Below are 17,230 nucleotides of genomic sequence, written 5' to 3' on the forward strand. Positions count from 1 at the left end.
AAAATAAGAACGTTGATCCGTCACTGTGGCATGATTGATATACGCTGCAGAAAAAGAATAAAAACTCTAGCTAATGAAAACAAAAAAAAATGTTCTCCGAGTCTATCACAAAACTGTGGATCTGTTCCTTAACATTGAATAATTTAATTTGCTAAGTAAATTTTGACGACCACAGACATTACATTAAAATATTTAAATTTTAATCAACAAATAAGGAAAAATTATAGCAATGTATAAAGATGATTTGCAAATAATTTTGAAACATTTTTATCAAACATTCTTAGGAACGATTAACACAAATTTCATTGTGAGTATGGAGCGAAACTATGCAGCTATTGGTCAAGTTTAAGGTTAACTCAGGTCACGATAATTAAGTATAAATATAGACAGAATTTTTAATCATATATTTTTAATTTATTAATGAAAAATACAGAGGTTTATCTAAAATTTGTATTAAACTTTTAATTATAAGCTTTTCTAGAAAATGAATTTTTGAAGTCTTCGCCAATAGATTATAGAACGGATTAAAAAATACTCATGTTTTTTCTTCGAATTTAATCTGATAAAAATATGGTAATATAATATGTAGGATAATTTTTACAAAAATTCTTTAGTTATACTCCATTTTATGAGGGATCTGCACAAATTTCTTTTTTCCATAATTTTCCGATTTTTAGTTTCAGCGTATTATTTATTATTCTTAGATTCCGATAATATTTAGACGTTTCACAATAATGATGTGGTAAGTAATAACTCTTTAAGACTTTTAACATGCCTTTTCCAAATTTCAGTTTCTGTAAGTGTTAGCACGTAGTTAGGACGTAGAGCTTAGGCTTAGAGGAACGTAGAGGAGAGTACCAGACTGTCCACTAGTGTTATTCTACTATTATAGTATTTACTAATTCACCTTTGATACTGCTGCACTAAATAGCTCAACAGTAGTTACCATTTGTACCATTGTCTCAAAATGTTTAGCTAATTTATATTTACGGCCTATGTTTCTTCTGCCCGGTATCTTTCCCTGTATAATGACCTACAGCAACGCATATTATGTCTCACCGCTGATGACATGATCCAGACACTGTAATTTTCTTATTTTAATTGTGTTTAATATCTCCTTTTCCTTGTTCATTATTTTGAAAACGTCGTTGTTCGTAACCTTACCGGCCTATTTATAAAATTCTTCTATAATTCTGTTAGGTACTTATATCCTTTTTTAGCATCCAAGCCTCTATCTCATAAATATAATATAACAGAAAATACATAACACCTCTGTATTCGTACTTTGAGTTGCAGACTCAGATCATTGCTACAAAGCGCTTTTCTCATATTATTGAATGTTGATTGGGCTTTTCGTATACGTGATTTGATCTCCTGTCTAAAATCGTTTTTTTTTTCATTACGATTGTTCCCAAGTATGTAGGTATATCTGCTCACCTCTTGAACAAGTTCGTCCCTAATTTATAATGTCTCTTGTTGTTGTTGCAATGTTAATGAATTTCGTCTTTTTGATATTTATTAGAACCTGCAATTCTTCAACCGACTTTGCGATTACTAACGTATCATCGGCGTATCTGATGTTATTTATAGGTTCTCCGTTCCCTTTATTGCTTCCTGAGCTATCTCTTCTGAAAATAGGTTCAACAGCAGCGGAGAAAGTATGCATTTCTGCCTTTTTCCCATGTTGTAATTCTATTTCTTATGATAGCTCGTTGAGGTAGCTATAGGAAGCGATAATGTAGGACTTTGTCAAACGCTTTGTTGTAATTAACGAGTAATATGATTAGGTTGGTTAACATCCGTACATCCATCCATCCATAAGACCTCTCTTGTACCCACGAATTCACTAATTATAATCAATTTAGAAAAATGTCATTTTTACAATACGTTTCCATGCCTTTAAACAACAAATTATCTAATTGGATATAGGAATTGAATCAATACTCGCAATCTTAAGTCTGTATTTTATTAGTTGTTACATAATCATGGGGCAACCGGTTTCGAGTCTTACAATTTATGACTCATCTTCAGGCCCAGTACAAAAAGTCTTCACAATACAAACTACAAGATATCAGGTACGGAAACCGTTCTCCAGCTAAAGATGTACGTGGAAGTCACCAACCCCATCAAAAACAGCTGACTAGTCAAATAGCTCTTAGGGTAAGAACAGAACAAGTGTGTCGAGGTGAAGGTGTAGGTCGCACTGGATGCTACTAGTTAAGTCGCGGTCGAATAGCAAGGAGGTCACCTGCGCTGTCAGTCGAGCTAGAACCACTATCAAGTGAAGTAGTTTAATGAAATTTGAATGACAAAAAGACTGTGCTTTTGCGATGTTGCGTCAGTCAAGTGATAATAGTGATGAAATGTCAGCTGTAAATAATCAGATCCTCCTTCATATTTCAAAAATTTACTGAATTTAATTACTTTGGAAATTCAAAAATAAACTGAACACAAAAAGGGATTATATAAAAAGTATCAACTCAGATAGCGCAGGTAATGACAACTTGGCTTCGAACGGACCAATCACAGGGAAGCATCCTCATCCTTGTAGGCCGCGCAGTAGACATCCATGTAAAACAAACTCATTTTATTTTCAAAGGCATCGATATAAACCTCCTGGATGGCATCGAGCTAAACCTCCACCGCGACTTACCTGCTCTGTTCTCTTCCATTCACTGCAATGTGTTTGTTTTACATGGATATCGACATCGACCGCGACCTCCACCTCCACCTTCACCGCGACCCACTTGTTCTGTTCTTACCCTAGTCTCTTAATTATTTGTTATGTTCAATGTGGAATTTGGTATTAATTCCTGTGTTCTTAGTGATGTATGTTTTTTTGCAATTAACAGTTGTTGTCTGTCAGATTTTGCAGTTGTTTTTTATTTTTATGTTTATGAAAGTGTAAAACACATTTAATAATTTAAAAATAGGACATCACTTACAAAAATTCACGTGTACAAATTTTAAAAAATTTGTGCACGTGAACACGTGTAAAAAACATTTTTTTTTTTAATTTGTGAACGTGAATTTTTGTAAGTGACGTCCCATTTAAATTATTAAATGTGTTTTACACTTTCATAAACATAAAAATAAAAAACAACTGCAAAATCTGACAAACAACAACAGTTAATTGCAAAAAAAAAACATACATCACTAAGAACACAGGAATTAATACCAAATTCCAAATTGAACATAACAAATAATGAAGAGACTAAGAGCTATTTGACTAGTCAGCTGCTTTTGATGGGGCTGGAGACTTCCACGTACATCTTTAGCTGGAAAACGGTTTCCGTAGCTGATACATATCTTGTATTTTATATTGTGATGGCTTTTTGTACTGGGCCTGAAGATGAGTCATAAATTGTAAGACTCGAAACCGGTTGCCCCATGATTATGTAACAACTAATAAAATACAAACTTAAGATTGCGAATATTGACTCAATTCCTATATCCAATTGTATAATGGACTCGCATTGACATTGGCAACCCTTTCATCATTTAACAAATTATCTGTTATACTTTGTATGAATATTATTGATAGCATAATTTTTATGACCCAACTCATTTTCATTGTATGTTGTAGTATTATATTCAAAATCGAGAATATCAAAGGCAATGGAGGTGACATGTAATCTCCTGTCGCCGCCTTATCGTTTAATTGAGGTAGTATTTTACTCCAATTATTTTCAGGAATGAAAGCAAAAAACTCTTTGTCGAATCGGTACCTACTCACCCAAGTACCTACAACAATCGTTGGGATATATTCTTTATATTCGGTATAATCCGATTCTTTGTAGAGATAAAGAAGCTGACTTTATTTAGTAACAAGGCAATTACTAAACACACTACACTGCAAGTTAATATTAGATATTATACAGTGTGGCAAAGCCAAATGCAATAAATTCATTATTTCGTAAATTTGCGACTTTAAGGAAAAATCCACGAAACTGGTCGATTTTATTTTTAAATTATGATTTTTTGGCACATATGTCATACGAGTGATGTAATCGATCTAGGCCTGATGACGTAATCGATGATTTTTTAATAAGAACAGGGGTCGCGTGCTAGCTCATTTGAAATGTTATTCAATTCTTCATTCAGTAATATAAACATTAACATAATTATTTATACAGATTGTCATAAAAATAATTTTGTTGAATTCAATTAATTGACACTAAAAGAAGAATATATGTAATTTATTAAATTCAAAATACATTTTATTGCTGTCAGAATTCTGAAAAAAATGTTTATTTTACAAATAAACATCGCTTTTCGCATAAAGTCAATGTTCAAACTGCCAACAGACAGGCGGGCGGCAGTTTGAACATTAAATTTAAGCGAAAAGCAATGTTTAGATATTTCTCAAATAATCATTGTTTTCCGACAGCAGTAAAATGTATTTTGAATTAAATAAATTATATTATATTCTTTTTTTTTGTGTAAATTAATTTAATTAAAAAAATATATTTTTCTTATTAACCTGTATAAATAATTATGTTAATGATTTTATTACCGAATGGAGAATTGAATTATCTTTCAAATGAGATAGCACACGACCCCTATTCTTATTTAAAAAAAATCATCGATTACGTCATCAGTCCTAGATGGATGACGCCACTAGTATGATACATATGCCACAAAAACATAATTTAAAAATAAAATCAACCTGTTTCGGGGTGTTTCCTTAAAAGTCGCCGGTTTAAGAAATAATAAATTCACTCCATTTGGCTTTGTCACAACGTATAAATGATAAATATGCGACTGCTAGTATGATTAGTGACCCAAGTGATAAAAAATTCAGAGGGAATTATGACTGAATTTAAAAAATGATTTATTGACTGAAAAATATTAAAAATTCAGTAAGATGTGAATGTAAGATGTTAAAATGAAGTGAAAATTAAAAAAGTATAAAGAATATTTTTTGTGACACTTGTTTGATTTTGACTGTACAAATTTAGTCATCTTCTAGGTCACTGAATATCACTGTCCTCAATATCAGACAGACTCAAATATAATTTCGTAGATGTCCTTCGAGGTCAATAACGACTTATAATACTGATGAAACTTATGTGGAATGACTCTTGATTGGCAGAGCTTTAATAAATCTTGTTTTTTATAAAACCGATGAGCCGAAGCCTTCGCTCAAGGTAACGTCAGTTGAAATTAAGTCAAAATAGTCCTTATACTTGAGTTCTTCTACAATATAAAATTTCTTACCATTCTACAATATAAGGTCTTTGCTATACGGAAAATCTTAAGAATGGGTTGATACTATCCAAGGATGCTTGGATTTCAACTTGGACGAAGTGCTCTTGTACAACTGTACCTACTTGAAGCAAGTTGGTTGCCACGGTTGACTTGGATGTCAAATAACCACGTGGAAAATGGAAGTGATTGTGGAAAGTGTTCGAGTGATTGCTGATATGTTGCTACATGAGCTTAAAATTAAAAAAAAAGGAATAAGAAAGAAAGAAAAACAGAGTAATTACTCGACCATAATACTTCCTCAGCTTCGTATAACTCCATGAATCTAACGCTCTTCCTTTCAGACCATTTTCTTTTTGTGTTTACTTCTCGTTTTCGATTTTTTGACACCGATGTCATTTTAATTTTACACTTCGACACTACGTAGATCCAAGAAATTGGCCAGCGTCCTAGTCAATTTGGATAGAACCTGTTGATACAAAGTGTACTTGGAGAAATAGGTGACACAATCAAAGTAGCTTACAAGTGTTGCACGTGCAGAGTCCAAGCAGACTTTGACCAAGTACACTTGGATCGTGCCAACCCGCCTTAATTAGTTTTGTATGGTGGAAACTGGAAGATACGTTTGCGCCTTTTCAATAATACTATCCATGCTATCTACCACCATCATGTGGCTATGTCCACTCTCGAGAACTTTCTCTTCTATCACAGAAAAGTTGGGGTTTGTTTTTAGTAAATACATAAGCAAGGCAGTTATATTCTGACGTTGCAGGTGTTAGACAAAAGAGAGAGTTTAGTTACAGCTGTGGAAAATTTATCGCTATCGCTATACCTTAGTAGGCATGTACGGATTTCCAGGCTTCCACTTTTTCCATTTAGAGTCCATTAAAAACAGTATGAGTTATTAGATATTGCCAACTCATACACCGTTAAGTTGTAGGTACAAAACTGTACATGGCTGTGATATATCAGACCTACATCACTACTTGGAATCTGCAATACGCATTGAAGATCTAAAGGGCAGCACATAACGTTACTCTCTCTAAGGACTCTTTCTTTAACTTCCATTTTGGCCCTGTAACAAAGTTTCTTTCGCATAAGTACTGTCATCAAACAAATGAAATAGAGAATGTGGAAAAATCCCCTTACGAATAATTCACACATCCACTATTTCGAGCTGGGAAATTTTTTTTGAGTAGTATCAAAGATCCAAACACCAGTTCTTAGAAATGTGTTTCGCCCTCTTCAACCTCTCTGGGCTCATCAGTAAAGATGAGATGAATAGAATCAAAGATCCAAACACCAGTTCTTAGAAATGTGTTTCGCCCTCTTCAACCTCTCTGGGCTCATCAGTAAAGATGAGATGAATAGAATCAAAGATCCAAACACCAGTTCTTAGAAATGTGTTTCGCTCTCTTCAACCTTTCTGGGCTCATCAGTAAAGATGAGAGAGGTTGAAGAGGGCGAAGCACATTTCTAAGAACTGGTGTTTGGATCTTTGATTCTATTCAAAAAAATTTTCCCCAGCCCGAAATAGTGGATGTGTGAATTATTCGTAAGGGGATTTTTCCACGTTCTCTATTTCATTTGTTTGATTTCGTACGAGTGGTCGTTAAACCAGTAACTTTGGATCTTTTGATCACTGAGTGTGTTTCAAAGATCTACATCTTTTGTTTTTTTTTGTTTTTATAAGTACTTTTATAAGTCAATTTCGTAATTATTTGTTCTTCCAATTGGTTTCTTTTTCTCAAAATCAGCTCTCTTATATTTAACATATATGTGACATTGATCTTTTTTACGGGTAAAATAAGACAAATTATAATTGTTGCAGAATATCCTTCTCAGCCAAAGCTATTAAGCTATTATACCGAACAACTATTGTCTACAACACCATGGCTAAAGTATTTCAACCTTAATTTTAAATAATCTCATCAACAACTTGGCGGTTATACACTTTTTAAACACAATTTGCTTAAGGGCGTATGGGCAAAATTTCGCGCCAATGTGTTTTAAGTGCATTCATTTTTTTAATCCTGAGAAAACTAATAAGTATTTTTGAAAATTTTAAACGCAGAATGAAAGATTTCTTTATTACCGAGGGCCGAAAGTCCCTGAACACTTTTATAATGTTTATTTTAATAAGTTACAGGTGTGAAAGAAAAGAGAACATTAAGTGTGATTTTTAAATTTTAACATCTCATTCAAAAGAAACTTTTTGGTTATTCTAAGGGACCATAGGCGTAACCAGGATGATCCTAAGGGGGGTTACAACTACCTGAAAGGGGGGTTACAACTACTGGAAGGTCTCTGAGGGCTATGGTGTTATGAATGTCTGATTGGGGGGGGGGGTTATAATCCCCAAAACCCCCCTGGTTATGCCTATGTAAGGAACTTTCTGCCCTCGGTAATAATGTAATCTGTCATTCGGCGTTTAAATTTTTCAAAAATACTTATTAGTTTTCTCAGGACTCAAAAACAAATGAAAGCATTTAAAACACATTGACGCGAAATTTTGCTTCTACTCCCTTAATAATCTATTTTGAAAACGATCTTCGGAGGGCAAATCTAAATGTCCTTTTTTATCTTTGATACATGTTTTAAATTATGTTTTGTTGTGATTTATAACATTTTTTGCGAATTTAAAATTTTATGCAAGTTCCCTATTGTGGATGTAAGTCGTGTTTTTACTTATGTCTGGTTATCAATAAATAAAAATAAATATATGTATATACACTCTGGTGCAAAAATACATTACAAGATATCGTTGAGAATGTTGAGATGCTATTTGTAGGAAAATATATACAATGTAACTAACGCACAACACTTGAATCATAAGAATTATCCAGGATATGAGTGCCAAGATTATTTAATAGTTTTTTTGAATATAAATAAAATGAAAGATGTGCCAAAATACGTTATGTCATACCAGTTACCTATGCATAGTCGTAGATTTGTGCAATAATTTATTGAAGCTAACGTCCTTGAACGTTTTGAGAAAAATATTTTTTATTTTTGCTTTTTGTATGACTAATAGGCGCCACTATATTTTTAGGAGATAAGCTAAAGATTAAGTTAAGCATCTATGATAATTTTCTTGATAGGAATTGTATCATGATAGGAATCGATAATTTATGAAATTGTAGATGTGAGTACTGTGAAATTAAGGTAGGAGTTTGAAGTATTTACTCTCTTAGACACTTTAAATAAGTACTCAATTATTTAAGTTGAAGTATATAAAATGAGTATTCCAGATGCTATAATATTAAAAGTAGGGGTACATAATAAGACAACTAACAACACTATTTAATTATGTCCTCGGATACTTGGTCAAAAGTGTCCAATACACAATCAACTTCTTTACTGTCGGAGTAGCTTTAGTCTATTTATATTATCTAATCAGTTTTCTTCTAATTTCTTATCATGATTATTTCATTTGGCGTTGATTATTTGTTTCGTTCACATAATTTATTTCTTGTTCACTAATACCAGTTACTAATAAATAAATATAAGAAATTGGTAAAAGTAGTTTCAGGTAATAATATTAGCACAGTCCAAACTTACACCAATTGATCGTTTTATTCTAAAACTAATAGACACATTATATTAAACACCCACATCTTCAAAAAATACCAATATTTATGAAACAGTGTCTAATTTATAATGTATTTATTCTCTTTGAAAAGCTACTACGTGTGTTGAATACGTAGATGTTCCGGCGCTAGTGCTAGTATGTACTTGTTTACAGAGAATTATTGTTATAAAATGTCGGTCACAATTACAATAAGAATAAATTAATACGAATATAATAATAGAGGGTGCAAGGACGTCAATCAAGATATACAGTGATGAGCTCTCTAATAACCGGCAAAATAACGCAAAAGATGGAAAACATAATACATTGTGAACTAAAAAGAGATGAAACTAGTAGAGGTGGCAATTATCGATATAAACGTATAAATTAACATTACATTACATAGTTTACCACCTTTAGACATATCGGAGGAGTATGACAACTGTCACTGTGACAGGAGAATTTTATAAAATACTTCAGTCATAGTCGTCTGTATATGCATGTGTTATTGACTATAAAACAGCAATCGACTAAGTACAACATGAACAATTAATACATGAAATCAAAGAAGATAGATTATAATGACCTCAGAATTTAATCGAATTTATACTATAAACAGCAAACACAAGTACGTGTTAACAAACAGCTGTCAGAGGTAATTGATTTCAGACGTTGGGTGAGATGTCTGAATGGGCGACGTCTGGGCGACCTAGAAGATTCTATTTAATGCATACTTGGAAGAGATCCTTAAAAAAGCTCTTGAGAGTGAAACAGCTGGAATAAAGGTAAATGGAGTACCCATTAACAACATTAGATATGCGGATGACACTGTCATCTTAGCCGAAAATATCTTCAGAGTATCTTCAGAGGCTGGCGGCCAGAATCGCGGAGTATGACAAGAATACGATCTAACAGTAAACATCAAGAAGACAAAATTTATAAGAATATAGAAAACTTAAAGAAATAACGAGAATCTTTTCATAAACGGAACCAATGTCGAACGAGTTGACCAATATGAATATCTTGGACCAATGATCAACTCCAAAAATCATTACTCTCGGGAAATCAAAATACAGAGTAGCAAATGCTAGAGCAAATTTTAGCAAAATAAGAAGAGTGATGTGCACAAGAGATTTGAAGTTGGAGCTAAGAGTTAGGCTGGCTAGGTGCTACGTTTTCCCGACTGTGGTTTATGAAATCGAAGCTTGGATCTTGAATGCGCTATCAATGAAAAAACTGGAACCGTTTCAGCTGTGTAGGTGGGTACACAGCAGAATTCTGAAAATATTGTGGACAGAACACGTCACAAACAAAGAGGTTCTGATAAAGATGAATAAAGAAATGAAATCTTATATACTATATACCATTAAAACAAGAAAATATAGCATCAAAAACATGGAATATCTCGGACATATACACGTGCACGGAGATACAACTTACTCCATTTGATTATGCAGGGAAAGATTCAAGGAACAAGAAGCATAGGGAGACGAAGAATATCGTGGCTGCGCAAGTCCGAATGGCGATGACGACTGCCAACCTTCGTCGCGGAGATGGCACTTCAAGAAGAAGAATATAAGGTATCTGAATGTAACTGTACAAGAAATATTATACTTTATAATTAATAAACTTGAGGTAATCCGTTAAAGATATAAAAATCTCGTGAATATTGTATTGTTGGCACCATACTTAAATGGAAACCGATTAAAGGAATCAATCACATCTTTGTTGATTGGTTTGTTTCTTCTTCTTCTATGGCACTACAGCCCAAATAGAGCCTTGGCCTCCTTTATGCCTCCACCCTTGTTTGTCTGTGGCTGCTCTTCTCCATACACGGACTCCTAAAAGGGCTTATGCGTCGCTGTTTACTGTGTCTTCCCAGCGCTATCTTGGCTTTCTAACCGGTATTCAGTGCTCTTTTTGGTAGTCTATCCTCTCCCATTCTTATCACATGTCGGGCCCATTGCAATCTTTATATTCTAATGAAGTTTAATGAAGGGGTGTTTTCTTATAAAGTTGATAAAGCTCGTTGTTGTATCGACTTCTGAAGGTTCCGTTTTCCCTCACAGGTCCTAGTATTCTCCTCAGTACTTTCTTTTCGGATGTGTCGAGTTTGTTTTTGGATGTTTCTTTCAGTACCCATGCTCCATTGCCATAGCATGCTTTTGGTCGAATTAAGGTTTTATAGATTCTCATCTTTGTATGTCGGTGGACACTTTTAGACCAAAATATAATATGGGAGAGGGCAAAATAAGCTCTGTTTGCCTGCGTTATTCTCTTCCGTTCTAGTAGCTAGCCTCCACTAAAGGAAACATCGCATCACCACAAGAAAAAGCAAACACTGAAAATCTGAATTCCCTTTTGTAGTTCTTTGTTCATCTGATACTTGACAGTTTTTGAAATATAATATTGTTGTTAGGAATAAAAACATGACATAAAATCTATGATCCTTCTGTATGTCTACTTTAAATCTTCTTCGAAAATCGTATGAATCTCCCAATGCTACTTCATCGTAACTTTAACATTCCCTTCCACTCATCTTCTTATCTCCGCTTTTTCCATCTCCAAATATAGTTATTTCCTTTTACAGTTACTCATTATTTAAAGTTTTAAACTGATATTATTTTTTTTGCTTTAATAATATACGAATTATTTTAATTTGAACTTCTTGGATATTTCATTTTTCTACTTTTAAATTACATTTATAAATTATCGATGGCCTAGAAGCAATACTTCGTAAGTACCAGAAATTCAAAAATCACGTTTTTTGCGCCGCAATACTGATATAAACCTTTTCTACCAATCATCAAAAGTATAAAGGCGCAAAGCAATGAATATCGTACTTTTGCGTGCAAATATTTGCGTGCAAAATATTTTGCGTGCAATAGCTCGTGTGTGTTTATTTTGCTATGGTAGTTAATGGCGGTTATGACGTAAAAGTTTGTTTGGAAATTTATATTATACAAGAAAAGACTAAGTTTTTCAACCTAATAAAAATATTTGTAAATTAAATATTTTTAAAAGATTTTTAATTGAAAAACTTTATGCAGTCTCTGATGAACCTCTAACAAGAGGTGAAATCGTCGATAAGAGTGCTGGCTGCACTCTCTGATCTGAGTAAAGATTAAGACAGTTTTGGTTTCGCACCGCAACTGAATGAATAAAAATGGTATTCATTTATGCGTGATTTAGAAAAACAAGAGATTATTTAAAATTTTACTATTAACTGTGTGCTAATGTATCAATACACTAATAGAAATTTGCAATAAATCCTCCATATGGTAAAAAATGTCTGATATAATACAGAAATATGGTTTAAATATAGAAAAATGCGAAGAGATTTTAAGGCTGACAGCCGAAGTGTGACGTCACGACTATCATATTGTTATTATATTATAATATATTTATATTATATAAACCGTCTAATGTTGATGATTTGATGATATTTTGTATGAGATGGTTTGACGCAATGACAACATACTAATAGCAAAAACTAAACATAGCATCGAAATATGAACGTACATAATAAGACGGATAAAAAATATACAGTAGGTAGTAGAAAAATGTAGCCTACTATAATTTATTTCAAAGAATCAATTTTTTAGCTGGGATAAACGCTCAAAAAGAAAGATGTGACTAAAAATATGTGATAAAACAAAATTGAAGTACCGTAAAACGAGGTCACTTTGTGACAGATTCAGGAGTTTTTGTAAATTTTAAGATATTTTTATGGAATTATTACATTCCTAAATTTACTTGAGAAACTTATAACTTTTAACTTCTAATTTAGCTGGATTTCACTGGGAAAAATTTACAAACAATACAACAATTTACAAAAATATTTGTCACAATCTTGCCCCTTTCATTGGGGTGACATTGTGACAACGTAAATTCTGCATACAAGTCGAAAGTCGGAGTTTTAATGGGTCGGAAATGTGACAGAGATCGCCTGTAATTATAATCTGAATATTAGATCTATCACAAAGCCGCCCATATGCATGTGAGCATATGTAGTTGGTCTGTCATAAAATCACCCCACCAGTTAAACAGAAAGCTTTATTAATAATAAAAACAAATGTTATTAACCACAAATATGTAATAAATAAAAGAAGTTAAATAAATCATTTTGAATCGGTAATAATTCTAATTATTCACATAAATGTCTATTTCAGGCACTTGAAAAATTGCTTTTCGAGAAATTTGGACGAGTGAATTTATTTTGGCTTATACAACATCAGCAAATTCATACATAAACTAGTCTTCCCAGTCTGGCCACTTCCAAAATCTTCCACATTTCTCCATGGCGCTAACATTCACACCTTGCTTTTCCACTCCAGTGGACCATTCCTGGAAACATAGACCCCTCGTATTGGATAATGACGTAGTCCCCTATATTTGGCTAATTTTCTTCTCCCTTTGCCAGAGCGGATTCCGGATTCTGGATGCAAGCCACATAAAACTTCTTTCTTTCCTACAGTGGTGGCATCTTCTTCTTCCACAGCGGCGGCATCTTTCTCTACCACAGTGGTTGCATCTTCTTCTTCCAGAATCGTGGCATCGTCTTCTTCCACAGCGGCGGCATCTTTCTCCCCCACATTGGTGGCATCTTCTTCTTCCACAATCGTGGCAGCTTCTTCTTCCACAGCGGCGGCATCTTTCTCTCCCACAGTGGTGTCAATTTTCTTTGACACTCTGTTCCCGGTAGCCTCTGGTATTTTCGGGGCATTGCTATTTACCTAAAAAATACTAATAAAATGTAAAAAAAAACAATGTCACAATCTCACCAACAACAACTATTGTGTCACAAAGTCATCTCATGTTTTGTCGAACTCTCATTTAAGGTGACGCCACTGGTTTATTAGTTGGAATATTGAGACAATGTATGCATGACTAAGCTATGACGTACTTTGTACATATTATAAATTCTGGCTACATGAAACAGTTGGAGCTCTACAAATTAGGATTACGGTGAAAAATTCAAGGTTCTTCACTGCGGCAATGGAATGTGCAAACTCAGCAAGCGGTTGCTTCCAACGCATCCTTGGAAACCACCGCTATTATTTTGCGTGGTACAGTTTTTTTATGACGTTATTCATCGCAGTGTTACGTTCGCAGTTTTTCGGTGCCGCTTTCGAGGAAACCGAGGCTTTACAAGACCACTGAAAACAACTGCGGCGCGTTCAGTCGGTAACTATGGACTCTATATTGGATTTAGTGGGGGTACTACATACTGTCACAAATTCGCCTGACTGTCATAAAGCCACCTCATTTTACGGTAAACTACGAATTTATCCTAGCCCAGTTGTTATCTTGCAGACTTAATATCGACTATTTATCAAGAAATTTTGCTTTATTTAATGAAAATATTTGGTAACCTTAAGTAACCTGGGTCCCATATCTCTCTATCTAGCCTTGATTCCAGTCGGGCAGATAAATAAAATTATTATTTACGTTAGTTCTGCTCAACTTCACCCTACCTTATACGTTGGCAATCCCGTTTAGAAAAATGATGCAATATCCATATTTTAGTCATCATATCCGACTGGAAGCTATATTACGTTAATTTTAATTTTTTTGTAGGTTTTGTGTTTTGTGAGTCTTGCTGATAATAATTAACGTTTTATGGTTTTTACGTTTGCAGAATGGCCTCTAAATTCTATTATTTTTCATTTAATAGGACGTCTTTTATGGTACTATTCAATACGTAAAGGTGAACGCCCTGTATATTAATATAAGAAGAAATAGCGTTACTACATATATTTATGTACTTGCAATAGTTCCACAAAAATAGGTACATACATCCCAAGTAGCACCGAACGGGTTTATTAAGTCTTTTAAGGATGCTTTAAAACTGTAGAATAAAACTAAAATTAAAACCATTTGGTTTTTAAGTAAACCTTAAGGTTGCAATAAAACCGCTTTCAGCGTAAAAGGGGCCCACTCTGAAAGAGGTCAATAAAACCAAAAATAAAAACCTTCTTTAACTTTGTTTTCTTGAGCAACTGGTTTTAAAGCTGCTGTGGAGGTGCTTTTAAAACCATGTTAAAAGACAGTTTAAGTGCTGGCAGTTTTATAGCTAACTTAAAAAGGTTTCTTAAATGGAGACTTTTAAAGATAATTTACCATATTAAATGATTCTTTAAACCCATATACTCCATCTAGGCCAACAAATTTTTACATGTGTTATGATAGGTAGATACGTATTTGTAACCATAAAATAATAAAAAGTACTTAATTATTTCGGACTGTCAAGGTAGAAAAACACTTGCGCATCCAACTTTATTGATAATGTTAATAGGTCTGGATCCCGCGTATGAAAAAAAAGTTGATTAATAGCAAGCTGAAAATTTGTTAATAGCTTAAGGGTGTCTAGTCGGACAAACTTTGATATATGGGAACACTGGAACAGGGGAAATTTTAATTGTGGAACAGGTTAAAAATTTGGAACGGTCAGACCACGAAAACGGCACATGTATTTTGTCCGACAGAACAGACTTAAACTCTCCGAACAGAGATTAAACTCTCATACAAAAATCAGACTGCTATTTATCACCAAATGGGCGTTTTAATAAGTAGAACATGTAGAATATGTCAAATGACAGGAATTATGACAGGTAATAAATATCAGTCTGATTTTTGCATGAGAGTTTAATCTCTGTTCGAAGAGTTTAAGTCTATTCTGTCGGACAAAATAAATGTGACGTTTTCGTGGTCTGACCGTTCCAAATTTTTAACCTGTTCCACAATTAAAACTTCCCCTGTTCCAGTGTTCCTATATATCAAAGTTTGTCCGACTAGACACCCTTAAGCTATTAACACATTTTCAGCTTGCTATTAATCAACTTTTTTTTGGTACGCGGGATCCAGACCTATAACAAGAATAGGTCTAAATAACTCAGGTGCCCTAAAATTTCTGACTTTTGGCGATTAAAATATAAAAATAATAAAAAAATTTATATCCGAAAAATATTAATTTAAAAGAAAAATAATAATTGTATCTACAATTTTAATGTTTCAATGTTAAATAAATCGAATTTATGTCTTTAAGTCGCTTATTTATAATTTTTATGTAAGTCTTATATTGTAATATTTTATGGCTTTCAGTATCTCCAGAAAGCAATATGGCCGAAATACAAATAAAACTATTTGGTCTATCGACACAGAATTGTTAAGAACAAATGGTTTTATTTTATACCTTTCCATGAGCATATATCCTACATAAAAGCAAGGTTGCCTTGCAATTAAAACCGTTTAATTTTAATGCTGCTGTCAATAATGCTACTCGGTTTTAATGTGAATCTAACCTAAAATTGAGGCGTCATAGTGTTGTGTGTGTGTTGTATTTTTCTTTTGAAATAACCAGTTCGTTTATATTTAAGAACTTGCGACTTATTTCTTCCATACTAACTGTACTACTATTTCGCTCTAAAACAAATGGCTGACCATTTGGACATGAAAGAAGAAATGATGAGTGATATTTTTATTGTTTCTAACAAGAAGCATAGTTTAGTCTTTACGATAACCAAATTGATTCAGTTAAGACCGTTTGGTTTTAATAGAGCCTACTAGTTGCTTTTAAGAAAGCAACTTTAAAGAAAACTAAAAAAATAGTTTTAATGCATATGTTTTACTGACATAATAGTCTTGGGATCAAGTAGTTTTAATAATAGGTTTTATTAGTTGTATTAGGAGAATCTTTAAAACTGCAATAAAACTAAAAGGTAACAAACTAGAATCTAATAAAACCAAACAGTCCGGAAGTTTTTCATAAAACTGATTAGTTTTAAAGTTAACTAAGAATAAACCATTTTAAAACTACAATAAGATAAATTATCTATTAAGATTAATTAGTCTTATTTGATACTCTTATTAGATACTTTAAAACTAGTGACAAATGCTTAACAGTTTTAAAGTTCTGGCAGTATATCTACAAGGTAACTTTAAAACCATTATCTTCTTATTTACCACAATAAAACCTCTATAAACCTTAAATACAACTAAAATGTTTTTATTGTGTTACTTGGGATATTATACCTAGCGTATGTCCTAAAAATTTTGGCACAAAATTCATTGGCTTTAGTTTTAACACAAACAAATTAATATCAAGTTGCATTTGGAAACAAAAGTTTCTTTTTGCCTACTACTATCAGTTGAGATTTATTTATTTTTAAGTTTTCGCCTTAAGGTGTCGTATACTCGTATACATTAGAAATATGTATAAGAAAAGTACATACCTACAAGTTTTTTGGGCGGGTACCCAAAGCTGAACTCTGTCGCAGAACCATTTATACAACAATAACGGAGTGCGAACAGGAAATAACATGGCTGAATCTACCAAAATGTGGAAGAAGTGGCCAGGGAGATTGGCGAGAAGAGCAAAAATCAATAGGAATTCTCATTGGAATTGAGAAGGATCTACCAAGTTGCTATCGTCAATTGAGGCGAGTAAAC

The 17,230-nt window shown here is 33.3% G+C and overlaps 2 protein-coding genes across 3 annotated transcripts in view; one reads left to right on the forward strand and one right to left on the reverse strand.

The window, feature by feature from the left end:
- LOC126878774 (monocarboxylate transporter 3) overlaps positions 1 to 17,230 on the reverse strand; it is a 166,859-nt gene that overhangs the window by 50,548 nt on the left and 99,081 nt on the right. The window lies entirely within an intron of this gene.
- Positions 635 to 17,230, forward strand: part of LOC126878775 (uncharacterized) — a 103,885-nt gene continuing 87,289 nt past the window's right edge. The window contains exon 1 of the mRNA XM_050641672.1: positions 635 to 742. The gene's annotated coding sequence lies outside the window, so the exon portion shown is untranslated. The remainder of the gene's footprint in view (positions 743 to 17,230) is intronic.

Source organism: Diabrotica virgifera, chromosome 1 (genome assembly GCF_917563875.1).
Source record: "Diabrotica virgifera virgifera chromosome 1, PGI_DIABVI_V3a".
Lineage (NCBI taxonomy): Eukaryota > Metazoa > Arthropoda > Insecta > Coleoptera > Chrysomelidae > Diabrotica > Diabrotica virgifera.